Here is a 12,016-nt window from a genome sequence, read left to right as displayed (position 1 = left end):
AACAGCCTATTCGTTCAGAAATTTCTTTCTTTGTCTTACCCTCTTGCTTGAGGGTGTCAATAGTGGCCTTCTGGACAGCAGTCAGGTCGGCAGTCTTACCCATGATTGGGGTTTTGAGTGATGAACCAGGCTGGGAGTTTTAAAGGCCTCAGGAATCTTTTGCAGGTGTTTAGAGTTAACTCGTTGATTCAGATTATTAGGTTCATAGCTCGTTTAGAGACCCTTTTAATGATATGCTAATTTTGTGAGATAGGAATTTTGGGTTTTCATGCCAAAATCATCCGTATTAAGACAATAAAAGACCTGAAATATTTCAGTTAGTGTGCAATGAATCTAAAATATATGAACGTTAAATTTTCATCATGACATTATGGAAAATAATGAACTTTATCACAATATGCTAATATTTTGAGAAGGACCTGTATATTGGTGCTCATCAGAATATGATGCATCATAATATTATGTGCATGGGAGTTAAAAGTGAACATAATTTATAACAATTACAAGAGCAAGTAGTGCCTTTGGCTAGAGTGCTTGTTTAATAAAGGCAGCATCCAGCACATTTGTATTTAGCTCCATGTCAGTGTAGGTGTTCAAAAAAGCCACAAGGGAGCAATGCTCACAAATAGCACATTTGTTTATATCACCTCGGGAAAATGCTGCTAAAATAGACTTGAGTTCAATAGACAGCGTTCTGCCATGATTTGGGCTCAAAGATACACCATTTATTTTCATAAAGCTTATGTCTTAGGGCAAATCGAAGCAATGAGCATCATTTTCATACCACTAAGAAGACTTTCAGAAGCATTGCAACATCTCCACTTTCTGAAACCATGCCATGCTAGTTGAATTTTTATGTTGAGATCGTTTTATGCCGTTCCCACTTCAGTTTTTCATATTTATGTAGAGCTGGTGAATTCATCAAATTTCCACTACATCATATGTGCTGGAGAAGGCACACTGATGCTGAAGCAGTGGGAAGGCGTGGGGTCGCATCATTGCTGTGAGTCCTCTTCACTGCATTCTACATTTTCACACTAAGACCTCAAGTTATCTGCTCCTAAATGACACATTCATCTTTTATCAGCTACAACAAATTACAAACCTATGAGACATGGAACTTTAACAACACCTAATTACAAAGCTGCCTTAATTTAACATTAGGTTGTCTAGAATGAATAAAAAAAACTTGGTGAGGTGCTTAAAGGTTAAAGTTTGCATTTTAGCAAATTAAGTTTAAAACAGATGTCTTAAGCAAAATGATAAAAAAGATTGTTTATTTTCAAGGTTGGAAACTTTCATTGTTTCTTTATGAACTGAAAACAAAAAACTGATTAGTAAAACCTGACGACTGTTTCAGGATTTGGGGAAATGAAGCATAGAAATTATGATATATACAGTATTAATTTACAACACTATTAAACCCTCAATAATAATAATATTGTGCATAGAGCTGAAGATTGTTACTAATATGTCATTGTAGAGAGCTGAATTTTTTTTAATAAGGAAAGCATTTTGTGCTTGAACAGAAGAACTCATGGCTTGGAAAGATGCCAATTTTAGTCATGCTTGGTTAGCTTATAAAATTATTGGTATTCTTACTATGCAGAAGATGAAGAAAAACATGATCTAGCACTATGAGCAATAGAAGCCCATCTTATACACTGCAAAAATTGGGTGAAAATAGGGGACATATATTTTCAGGTAATCATAGGTCAGCTGTTCTTTTGTTCTAATTTAAACTTCATGGTGAATAGTTTCAGGGCACTTAAAATAAAATTCTGAGTTGTTAAGCTATCAACTCTCAGTAGGCCACATCATAGTACTTTACTTTTGTCTTTTGTGCACTTTAAAGTGTGTGCTACGTCCTTTTTTGAGGGATTCCTTTCCCCTAAATGTGTTCCATCAAAGACTTCAAGGAACAATTCAAAAATTTAAAAGTGAGTTTTTATATAATGTTATGATCAGTGAATATTACCTGCAGTGGATAAATGTTGCATCACTATTAGCTCATCACTGTTATAGATGAGCATGTTAGGTAACGTTAATAATGCTGACTTCACAGTTGTCTAACCCACAGTGATTGACACCCTCTACAAGAAGGATAGCCCACAAAAGGTTGCTGTATTTTAACATATTAATGGAAAGTTGGGTCAAAGGGAAAAAGTGTGGTAAAAAAGATGCAGAAGCAACAGGGATGAGCACCGCCTCGAGAAGATTGTGAAGCAAAACCTATTCAAACATTTAGGAGAGATTAACAAATGGTAAATGGACTGAACTTATATAGTGCTTTTCCAGTCATACAGACCGCTCAAAGCGCTTTACACTAGAGCCACATTCACCCAATCGCACTCACTAACGCTCACACATTCATACACCGATACGCAGATCGGTAGGCAACTTGAGGTTAAGTGCCTTGCCCAGGGGCACATTGACATACGGCAGGAGGAAGCTGAAATCAAACCCACAACCTTCTGATTGCAAGACGACTACTCTTCCTACTGAGCCACAGTCGCCTCAAGGCATAGACTTCAATTGAAATCAGCGCTTTAAAAACAACCTCACACAGAGGAGAATATTGGCTACAACTTTCACACTCCTGAAACAGAAACAACTCTAAAAGCATCTCAGTGTTACAAAGTCCTATTTCCAGGCAAATTAAAATGTTGCTTTTTATTTTGAAATCATAGTACCAAAGTCCGGAAAAAGAGTGGAGAGGCCCATAAACAGCTTGAGCTCCAGAGATAAGTTTTCAGTCAGAAATGATTTGGAAACCATGTCATCTGCTGGTTTTGTCAGGTCCAAATTATAACATGTACCACAAAATTGATTTCATGGTTCCTTCTGCTGACAAGCTTTATGGAGATGCTGATTTGATTCTCCAGTAGGACTTAGTATCTGACCACACTGCCAAAAGTCCGAATACCTGCACTGATTACATGGACAAACTTCTCATTATTACTACATTTCTCTTTAAAAATCTATCTTTAATTTGCCTTATATAGGGTTCTAATTTTCTGAGAAACTGATTTTTGAATTTTTATTAGCTGGTCATAATCATCAAAATGAAAAGAATAATTATTTGAAATAAATCTGTCTTATATACAAAACAGATAAAAAAATACATATTTCATTTTTAAAAATTGAACTCTTGAAATAAATTAGATTTTTGATCATGTTCTAATTTACTAAGCTGCACCTGTAAGCATTGCATCACTTTCTTTATTAGTTACTCTGGAAGGATATGCTTAAGATGCTGCAGCAAGGTCTTGGGCCAGCACTTTTGCTTAAGTCTGAATCTTGATCTCAACAAAGGCAGAAAAACCTTCACTGGAAATTTGAATTCTGATTTGATGTGAGCTTTATTTGGATCTGGGCTGACATTAACCTTCCCCACTGTCACCTTGGCTGAACAGAAGTTTGTTCATGATGGATAGCCTCCCATTTAAACAAAACGCACAGCTCTCAAAGCGCACACTCATTAAGAGCATATCCTTATAACTGGATTAGGGGTCTAGTAATGGAAACTCGGGGAAACTGTGCGCCAGTCTCCTGCTTGATAGATTCAGAGCTGATCAATCTTTGATTGGGTGCTTCATTTGTAGGCTTAAAATGTTGAGAGCTCAGGATATGTGCAGGTGTCCAGCTGGAAGTATTAAATATTAAGTGTCATATATCTTTGTCTGAGGTTTTGGGCAAAGGTTCATATTGTGTTCTGGCTTGCAGAGTTGGGAAGAGTCATTAGTCAACGGTGTTACTTCTGTGAATTATTCAGTGCAGAGACGTTTGGTGCTGGTGCATTATACCATCATAACCACTTCAAGTATGACCCATTTTATTTTCGTCTCCCTTATCATGCCTTCTTCTACCTCTTCTTCTCTGTTTTTTCTGCTGAATCTAGATTCAGGCTGTATGGGGTGAATGCAGCTCATCATCAGCATCACTGCGGGTCCAGGCTAGAAGGAGATTTCAGTTGCTTTTCTTGTGTAATTATAATGTTTAACTCAATCTTTTCTCCTTGTGTCTGTTTATACCACAAATACACTTTATTGCCATAAGAGAGAAAATAACAGATGGAAAAAACATCCAAGTAAACACATATATATCTGGCATGTATAGTTGCTGGGTGTCATCCAAAAAGCAACAGCTGTCTGCCTACAAGCCCATTAGAAATGTAGAATAATAGATTTACTGATGATTTTATTGATGATTTACTGTGTATTGCAATAATATAAAGAAGAAAAAAGTAATATGCAGGCCTTCTGTTACCTACAAACATCTTTTGTCTTCAATTTTCCAAATAATAATACATTTCAAAAGTGTTCAAGGCATTCTCCTCTTGCTTTTGGTTAGCTGAGGGAGGGTGAATAAATCAATCTTTATAGCTTCCTGAGAACAATCAGAATACAGAGTTGCAAACAGAGTTGAAGTCACATTTTACCAGTTCAAAAAACATCAGAAATTCTGAAAGTACAATAATGAGGCAACACATGGTACCAGAAGTTAATGTATCCACTCCAAATACTGTTTGATTTTGTTTCACAGCCATATATTTAAGCATATAATTGAACGAGAATGACAGAAACCAAAAACTTAAAAGAATTCAGACATAATTTATTATGTTATGACAGGCTAAATGTCACAAAATATTGGTGTTAAGTTTTGAGTGTGTAAATATATCCAGCTCCCTATAATGCATTCCATATTGTTTTACTTTTTCTCTGTACAGGAAGGCATCAGACACCTCAGATAACTGGGATGTTTGTGATAACTGTCTCAAGGGTTTCAGCAAGCTTCATGAACAATGGCAGTGCCTTTTAATAAACAGTGGATTTGCCATCAGTGCCCAAAGCAACTGTAATGTTGGGTAAGTCAGACTTCAGAGTTATTTCTGGATAATAGTTTTTTACTGACCAATTTCAGAAAACCCTTCAGGGTGGGATTAAGATCTCTTTTCGTCATCTGGGTGTATTTTGTGTAAGCAAGACGGTGAGAGCGGTTTGAAGTCAACCTGCTGCTGTTACGGTCCTGACTTGCCTAGTGAGGCAGTCACAGTCCTGTTTCAGCTGACTTGTTAAAGGGTAAAACAGTCTTGTGTCTCAAGAATGCAATGTTGTGATTACGGATGGGCTATGCAGCAACACAGATTGAGAGGTTTAGGTCAAAATGTGCAGACTCACCTCTGTTTAGTGCATATTTGTTTTCTTGCAATTAACACACTGGAAGAATCTCACTAAAGAGAACGTAGAACAGATCACTGGACTTGAGTAGCAGTTATGCTTGAAAACAGAGCAAAACTAAGTAATGTTAAGTCACTGATGTGTTTAACCATTTGTGAGTCTTCTGCCACGTTTTTTATGAGTAATGCAAAAATGCTATGTTAACTAGGCTTAGCCTATTTTTTTTGTCTCTTTTGATTCTGCAATGTTGTGTAGATTTTTAAAAGCTCACAAGCTGCCTGTGGATATCCATAACCACAGGCAGTTCAGAAAACGGCTCCTCTTTTAAGGTTTTAATTGAGCTGTTTTTTAAAGAGGCTAATATTAGGGCACTTCATAACAAATAAAGCTTGAAGTAACACCTTGGTATATCTATGCTCACAAAAACCTGTTGGGGTTTTGACAGTTTACACACTTCTCACATTTTCTGATTTTCACTCTCTAGCAGTGGGTGTTCTTGTGCCAAACAGGAAAAATGAGAGTGAAGCAGGTACTTGAGACGCCATACTGTAATATGTCTATTGCACATCAGTGCAGAAAGCCTTTCTGCCTTCCCTAAGAATATCAAAACTTACCTTATAAACTTTACACAGAATAATTTATACGAGAAACTTATTGGTGTATACAACTTGCAGTATTGGTCCTGCTGACGCTGACACTTTAACTTTGCCTTTAATGGCAATTGTGATAAAAGTTTTTTCAGCAATTTGTCATATGATTCCAGTGTTGTAACATAAAAACTAGCTCTTTGCAAATAATTCATTGAGTACGTTTGATTTTCCTGCAAACCCATCTGGACCAGGTACATTACTCAAAATAATACCATGTTTACTTGCTTCTTAGAAAATATGAGGCAAAAGTTTTAGCTGTTCAGTCGAAATAAATGGGTCCAAACTTATCTCGTGCTGGTACTGTATGTACATTCATGATCATTTCTTAAGTGGTGAATGCTGAATTTCTCTCTATTAGAACATTGTAGATTTATACCTATAATTTATGCTATATGTTCCCTGGACAGGAAGAAAATTGGGTCTGGGAGAAATTAGTTTGTTATATTGGATGCTTCCTTTTCTCTCCTGCTCTTCCTCTGCCTCTGTATCTCCGCTTTCTGCTTTTTCCTTTTTTTAAGTTCACTCTAAATCTATTTATTATGTTGGGGATTAAAGAGGGAGCCTGGATTGGTAAAGAAGGGAACTTGGACCTAGAGGAAATTAAATTGTGGTTCAATATCTCAGTTTGTGTCACCTTTGCGACTGTAAAGATGCGTCCCGATATTCATCCAAATAATGAAGAATTAATGTCCAAAAGCAGTTTCCAGCAGTTCAGCACTTATGCATTATTTTCAGTAAATGGTTCTGTTTTATCTGACAGATTTAGCACATAGTAGAGTGAAGACTTTCAGTTGTTTTTCTTTTTTAGATGAAAGTTTGTAGCTCTTTTGTTATATAATCTATTTACAAATATAGATCCAAAAATATAGATCCAAAAGAAGGAGCCATGGCTCTTGTTAGTTGAAATGTTTCTGTTCTGATTACAATTCAGAAACTGAGATCACCAAGTAGAGGACATATTGCTTTCACTTTTTCCCGAGTAACCAGTCAGCTCATTTAGGTAAGTGCAACTTTTAAAACACAACAGTTCTGATTTTGTGCTGAAATATGATAACAGATATCTTTGGACCAACTAAGTGTTTTGTTCCTCTTTCCACATGTTGTTTAAAATCATATGAAGACCCTCCAACCCTCTGTCTCTTTTCTTCCTTAAGCTTCCACATCCAGACGAATCATCACTTCATGGTGAGGATTATCTCTGAGTTGCACTCCATCACACCTCTTAGGCTGCTGCTTTACCTCTCATGTGGCAACTTAAAAAGGTTCATGTTGCATTTCTTTGTTACAAAGGCACCTAAGGTTAATTCAAGTTTAAGTAGATAATCCATGTTTTTTCATGAAATCACTGCCAAAGATGTAGAACTTCATACATTCAAGGAGTGCAAAAAATACTTGACTGAATAGGCATTGTGTTTAGATAAAAGAAAAGAAATGGAGGTTTTTTTTTTTTTGCGACATTCCTATTGTGAGATTTCAAAAAGCCACTGATAGTTCTTGGTGGCTGCTAATAGATACATAATTATTTCTACTGACCATATACCTGGTTGATATCTTGCTGAGCTGTGGGGAATCTCTTCTCTTCTTTGTTCCGTTTAGAGGTAAGCTATACCGTCCTTCAGTCATGGTCAAGCATAGTGAACAGGCTGTTGTAAGTCAGCAGAGAAACCCACATAACTTTTAGGTCCAGAGCAGAGAGAAGTTGATGTGGCAACCTCTCCCAGCCAGCAGGCAGCTCTGACAATAAAGTGAATGATGACTTTAAACAGTATTCTTGATGCCATCGGTGCTGACTTGATGTGCTCAGACAAAGCTGCCCTGACTGTCAATGAGAATAGCTAAAAGGTCCGGTTTGAAGTACTGGACCTTCGCAAAATATTTGTACTGAAATCCCTTCAGGATATATGTCAGATATATGAAAGAGTAAGATGTGTGCTTTGATTCTTGATGCAAGCGCTGACAGTTATTTTGTAATTGTCAAAAGTAAAGAAATAAAGTTGAAAAATAATGTGATGCACAGGAATATTGCACATGAGTTGCCTTGAACCCCATCAGAAAGCTTTTATGTGATTCCAGTGCATGTTGGGATTTGCGCTAAGCCAACCCTAAAGCACTGGTTTAGGTCAGACACTAATGCAGAGTTCTAAGGGCAATCTCGTGGACGTCCCAGTTCATCCCAACAGAGTTGATCAGGGTTTGGTCATAACTGTTTAGAATAATAATACAATCAAGGCACGTGATGTTGCCCGGTACGGTGGAGCCGTGGGTCCCAGCCTGGAGTCAGGCCTGGGATCGGGACTCGTCGGAGAGCGCCTGGTGGCCGGGTTGCTCCTTGCGGGACCCGGCCGGGCCAAGCCCAAACAAGACACACGAGGCCATCCCCCAGTGGGCTCACCACCTGCAGGGAGAACCATGAAGGATGGGTGCAAAGAGGATCAGGCAGCGGACGAAGGTCCCGATCTCTGGATGCTTAGGCTGGCTCTAAGGACGTGGAATGTCACCCCGCTGGGGGGAAGGAGCCTGAGCTTGTGCGGGAGGTCGAAAGATATTGACTAGAAATAGTTGGGCTCACCTCCATGCCCAGCGTGGGCTCTGGAACCCATCTCCTCGAGAGAGGCTGGACTCTCTTCTACTCTAGAGTGGCTCGCATGGAGAGGCGGAGCCCTCGGCCAGGGATGTATTCAACTCCTGGGTGAATATACCGGTCCTTTTCATAACTTTTATGGACAGGATATCTAGGCACTGCCAAGGGCCGGAGGGGTTCAGGTTTGGAAAATTAAATGTAAAATTAAAATAAAATTTTATTATAGACTAATTAAATTTTATTTATTTTTGTGTCAAGGGACGCAAAAGTAAATCATGAACTTCTGTCCTGTTCAGTGGTTCATATAAAAAAAAAAACATCACATCAAACAATATTTTTTTTAAAGTAAGGGTTATTTCAAACTGGTGGGAAAGCTTGCCTTTAACCGTGGATGTGATAGCTGAGATCAATAGGCATGTATTGTTGCAACCCATTTCTCTAAAAGGTTGGATTTTGGAGCTGGAATAGCTTTCACTTTCATACTGACTGCATTCTGATTGCAGATCAGAAAATAGAGACTGACCTTAGCAACAAAATTACCTTTACAAATAGTCTATTTGTTATTATTTGGGGTTGTTTGGTTTTTGCTTTCTGGGTTTTTCTTATTTTTCCCTCACAGTTTTTGAATCATGCTTCTGTTTATTATTTTTCTGTTCATGTTTTAGTCTTGTTCATGTTTTGTCAAGTTTGGTTTTTGGTTCTGGTCATGGTTTAGTTTTTGTTTGTATTCAAGAGTCTCTGTTCTTGCTCCAGCCACGTTCTGTTCTGTCTGTTAATTATCTTTATCCGGTTCACCTGCTTCAAACTAATCTGTCTCCTATCTCCACCTGGTTTACTTTCCATATATTCACTCCTGTTCAGTTGTTCTTCGCGGAAACATTATTGAGATATTGCTCTTGTCCTGTAGTCACGCCACGCCTGTCTCGCCTGCACTGGCCAAGACTGTTTTTTGCCTGTTCCGCCTGTCCGTTCGTTGTTTTGTTCCTGCCTCTTTTTAGAGTGAGTTTTTTTTATTAAATTGTTTTTTCACTTACCATCATGCTGCCTGCTCGTCTGCATTCTGGGGTTCTATCTCGCAAACCATAACACTATTATGACCCAAATACCTTAGCAATAGATTGGACAGAACCGTGCAACTTATTTGAGACAAAAACTAACTGAGTTGCCTGTAAATAGTTTAGTACTGTAGTTATCACAAAACTAGGTGTGTATATTGGGACCCTTGTCAACTTGGTAGGTCAGAAATTATGGTAAGTTACAGCTTTCTGAGTCAAAATTCCCTCTTCATACAGTATTTTTACAGATTGCAATTGTTTCTACACTCATGGAACCTAAGACTTTGAACATGGAATTACAGTGGGATATTTGGAATGTTGGATATTGCTTAAACTCAAAGTTATAGAAATTAAAAGTGAATTTACAAGAATATCTTTTTAATTTCTCATGCAATTTCTCTTATTTGTATATCACTGCTAATATAGTACCTCTGCAGTATAAAAGAAAAATAACAGCAATAATTTATCCAGTTATTTTTTATATGTAAGATTGCATACATATTGCTTTCACATAATGACTATATTTCTTTTCCATTTACAATTTTCCATTACTTTTGAGTTTGAGTTGTAAAAACTGCATTTTTCTTATTACGATAAAAAAAGCTCCATATTTAAAGGACAAATGTGACATTGCAGTTTATTTATTTTTTTGATGACAAATTTTAAGACATTTACAACACAGAGCCGCAGGGCAGCAGTCTCACATAAATAAATATATATATTTTTTTGTTCACATGACTGTGGACATTTTAGAAGATTTGCATAACTGAAAACATTCTTCCTGTTCACTGTTACTCAGCATAGTTGATGATCATAGTTGTAAGTGTCAAGTTTTTAGATGTTTCTTTTTCAAGTAACATTACTTTCATTATAAAATTAAAGTTGTTTTTTAGTTATCAAAAGAAGGATACAAGTTATAACTAAAGCAACCTGGAGATGGAGAATAGACTGATACAGCTTCAGCGTCACCTACGATTTTGAATAGATGTCATTACGTATAAAGACATCTCAAACATTTTGAGGGCTCTGTAATAATCCTGCCAACTGACAACTTTAAATAGAATCATGATTAATCTGAAGTCATTATTTTACTGCATAAACTCTCTGAGCATCTGAACCATTCTTTTATTTGGATCTCAGACAGAAAATGTATTTTTTTAATCCACGTGTCCTGTCTTGGCATTTTAGGCATACCATATTGAGAAGATGGTTGCTTACATGTGCCAGGGTAGATTTGCTCTACAAAAAGGATATCCCAAGACAAATTCTAATTGGATGATTGGCTTTATTAAATCAAGACTGCATCCGTCTTTGCTGTAATATTAGTCAATAAGAACACACATGGCCTTGTGTGTTCTTGATCTAAGGTAACAAAATGAATGAGTCTTACAGTGAGTCTTAATGTCTGAAAGAGCTGTTATTTCAGAAATGGAGCAAAATGTAACTTCATCTCTGAAATGCTTCCCTTGACAGGGTCTGTGGCCTCATGTTTAGATCAGGGCAACATGTCAACACATTTTTATTGAACATATCTAAATATGGTGGATTTAGGATCAGACCATCTCCCTCAAGCAATTATCGCAGGTAGGCTTAGAAGGAGAGCTAGGAGCAGAACCAAGACATGTTGGGATTATATTTAACCGCCTTGGCAGGAAGTTCTTGGCGATGTCTGGTGGGATCCAGGTGTTTGCTGCTTAGATAAAGAATGTCTGGGCTGTTCTGCTGAGTCCACTAATAAAACCCCCTGAAAACAGGTATACTTGAAATAATTCAGAAACAAATTTCATAACTCATATTTTTCAGACCAAAACCAAGGTTCTCTTCTTGAAGCTTTTTATCAGTCACAGCATAGGTTGTTATTTTATTTTTATTTTTGGCAATTTATCCAATTAGAAACTCTAACTCTAAATTAGAAACTGTAATTTGTCTGCAGACTTTACGGTATATCAATAAAGTTTCTCTTTAAACAAGAATAGAGAGATAATCACTGGCCTGCTGAAGTTTAGATTTTTTACCACAGGCAATGAATGCTCTAACTTCAACTCTACATATAACTTTTAAAATGCTTGAAGGTTTAAATAATTTGCAGGGGATATGTCTTGTAGGACACCGGCCCTCGAAGACAGGAGTTCGACACCCCTGATTTCTAAGTTTGACCTTGGTTATTTACTCCTCTTCATTAATTAGAAAACATTTGACATGCCAGCTTTCAGTTGGAGTAAAGCCATAATTCAGCAGACTTATTTTGACTTGAAGTAGTAAGAATAGCTCAGATGTTTCTTTTAGTGTCTACATACATTCCCAAAAAGAAAATCTCTACATAGCAACATAATTTTGGTTATTTGGACTGTTGTGCTTAATCAATATTATGCAGGAGTGGCCATCTCCAATACTCAAGAGTCGGACTAATGCACATTTTAGATGCATCCCTGCTTCAACATAAATGACTCAAATGGCTAAATTATCTTGTGAGCAGGTCATCAGAAGGGATTTTGACTTGTGATTTGTTAATCCAAAGTAACCTCTACCACATAAATGAATATGTCTCCA

The sequence above is a fragment of the Girardinichthys multiradiatus genome, chromosome 4 (assembly GCF_021462225.1).
Source record: "Girardinichthys multiradiatus isolate DD_20200921_A chromosome 4, DD_fGirMul_XY1, whole genome shotgun sequence".
In the NCBI taxonomy this organism is placed as follows: Eukaryota; Metazoa; Chordata; class Actinopteri; order Cyprinodontiformes; family Goodeidae; genus Girardinichthys; species Girardinichthys multiradiatus.
This window is presented reverse-complemented; position numbering follows the sequence as displayed.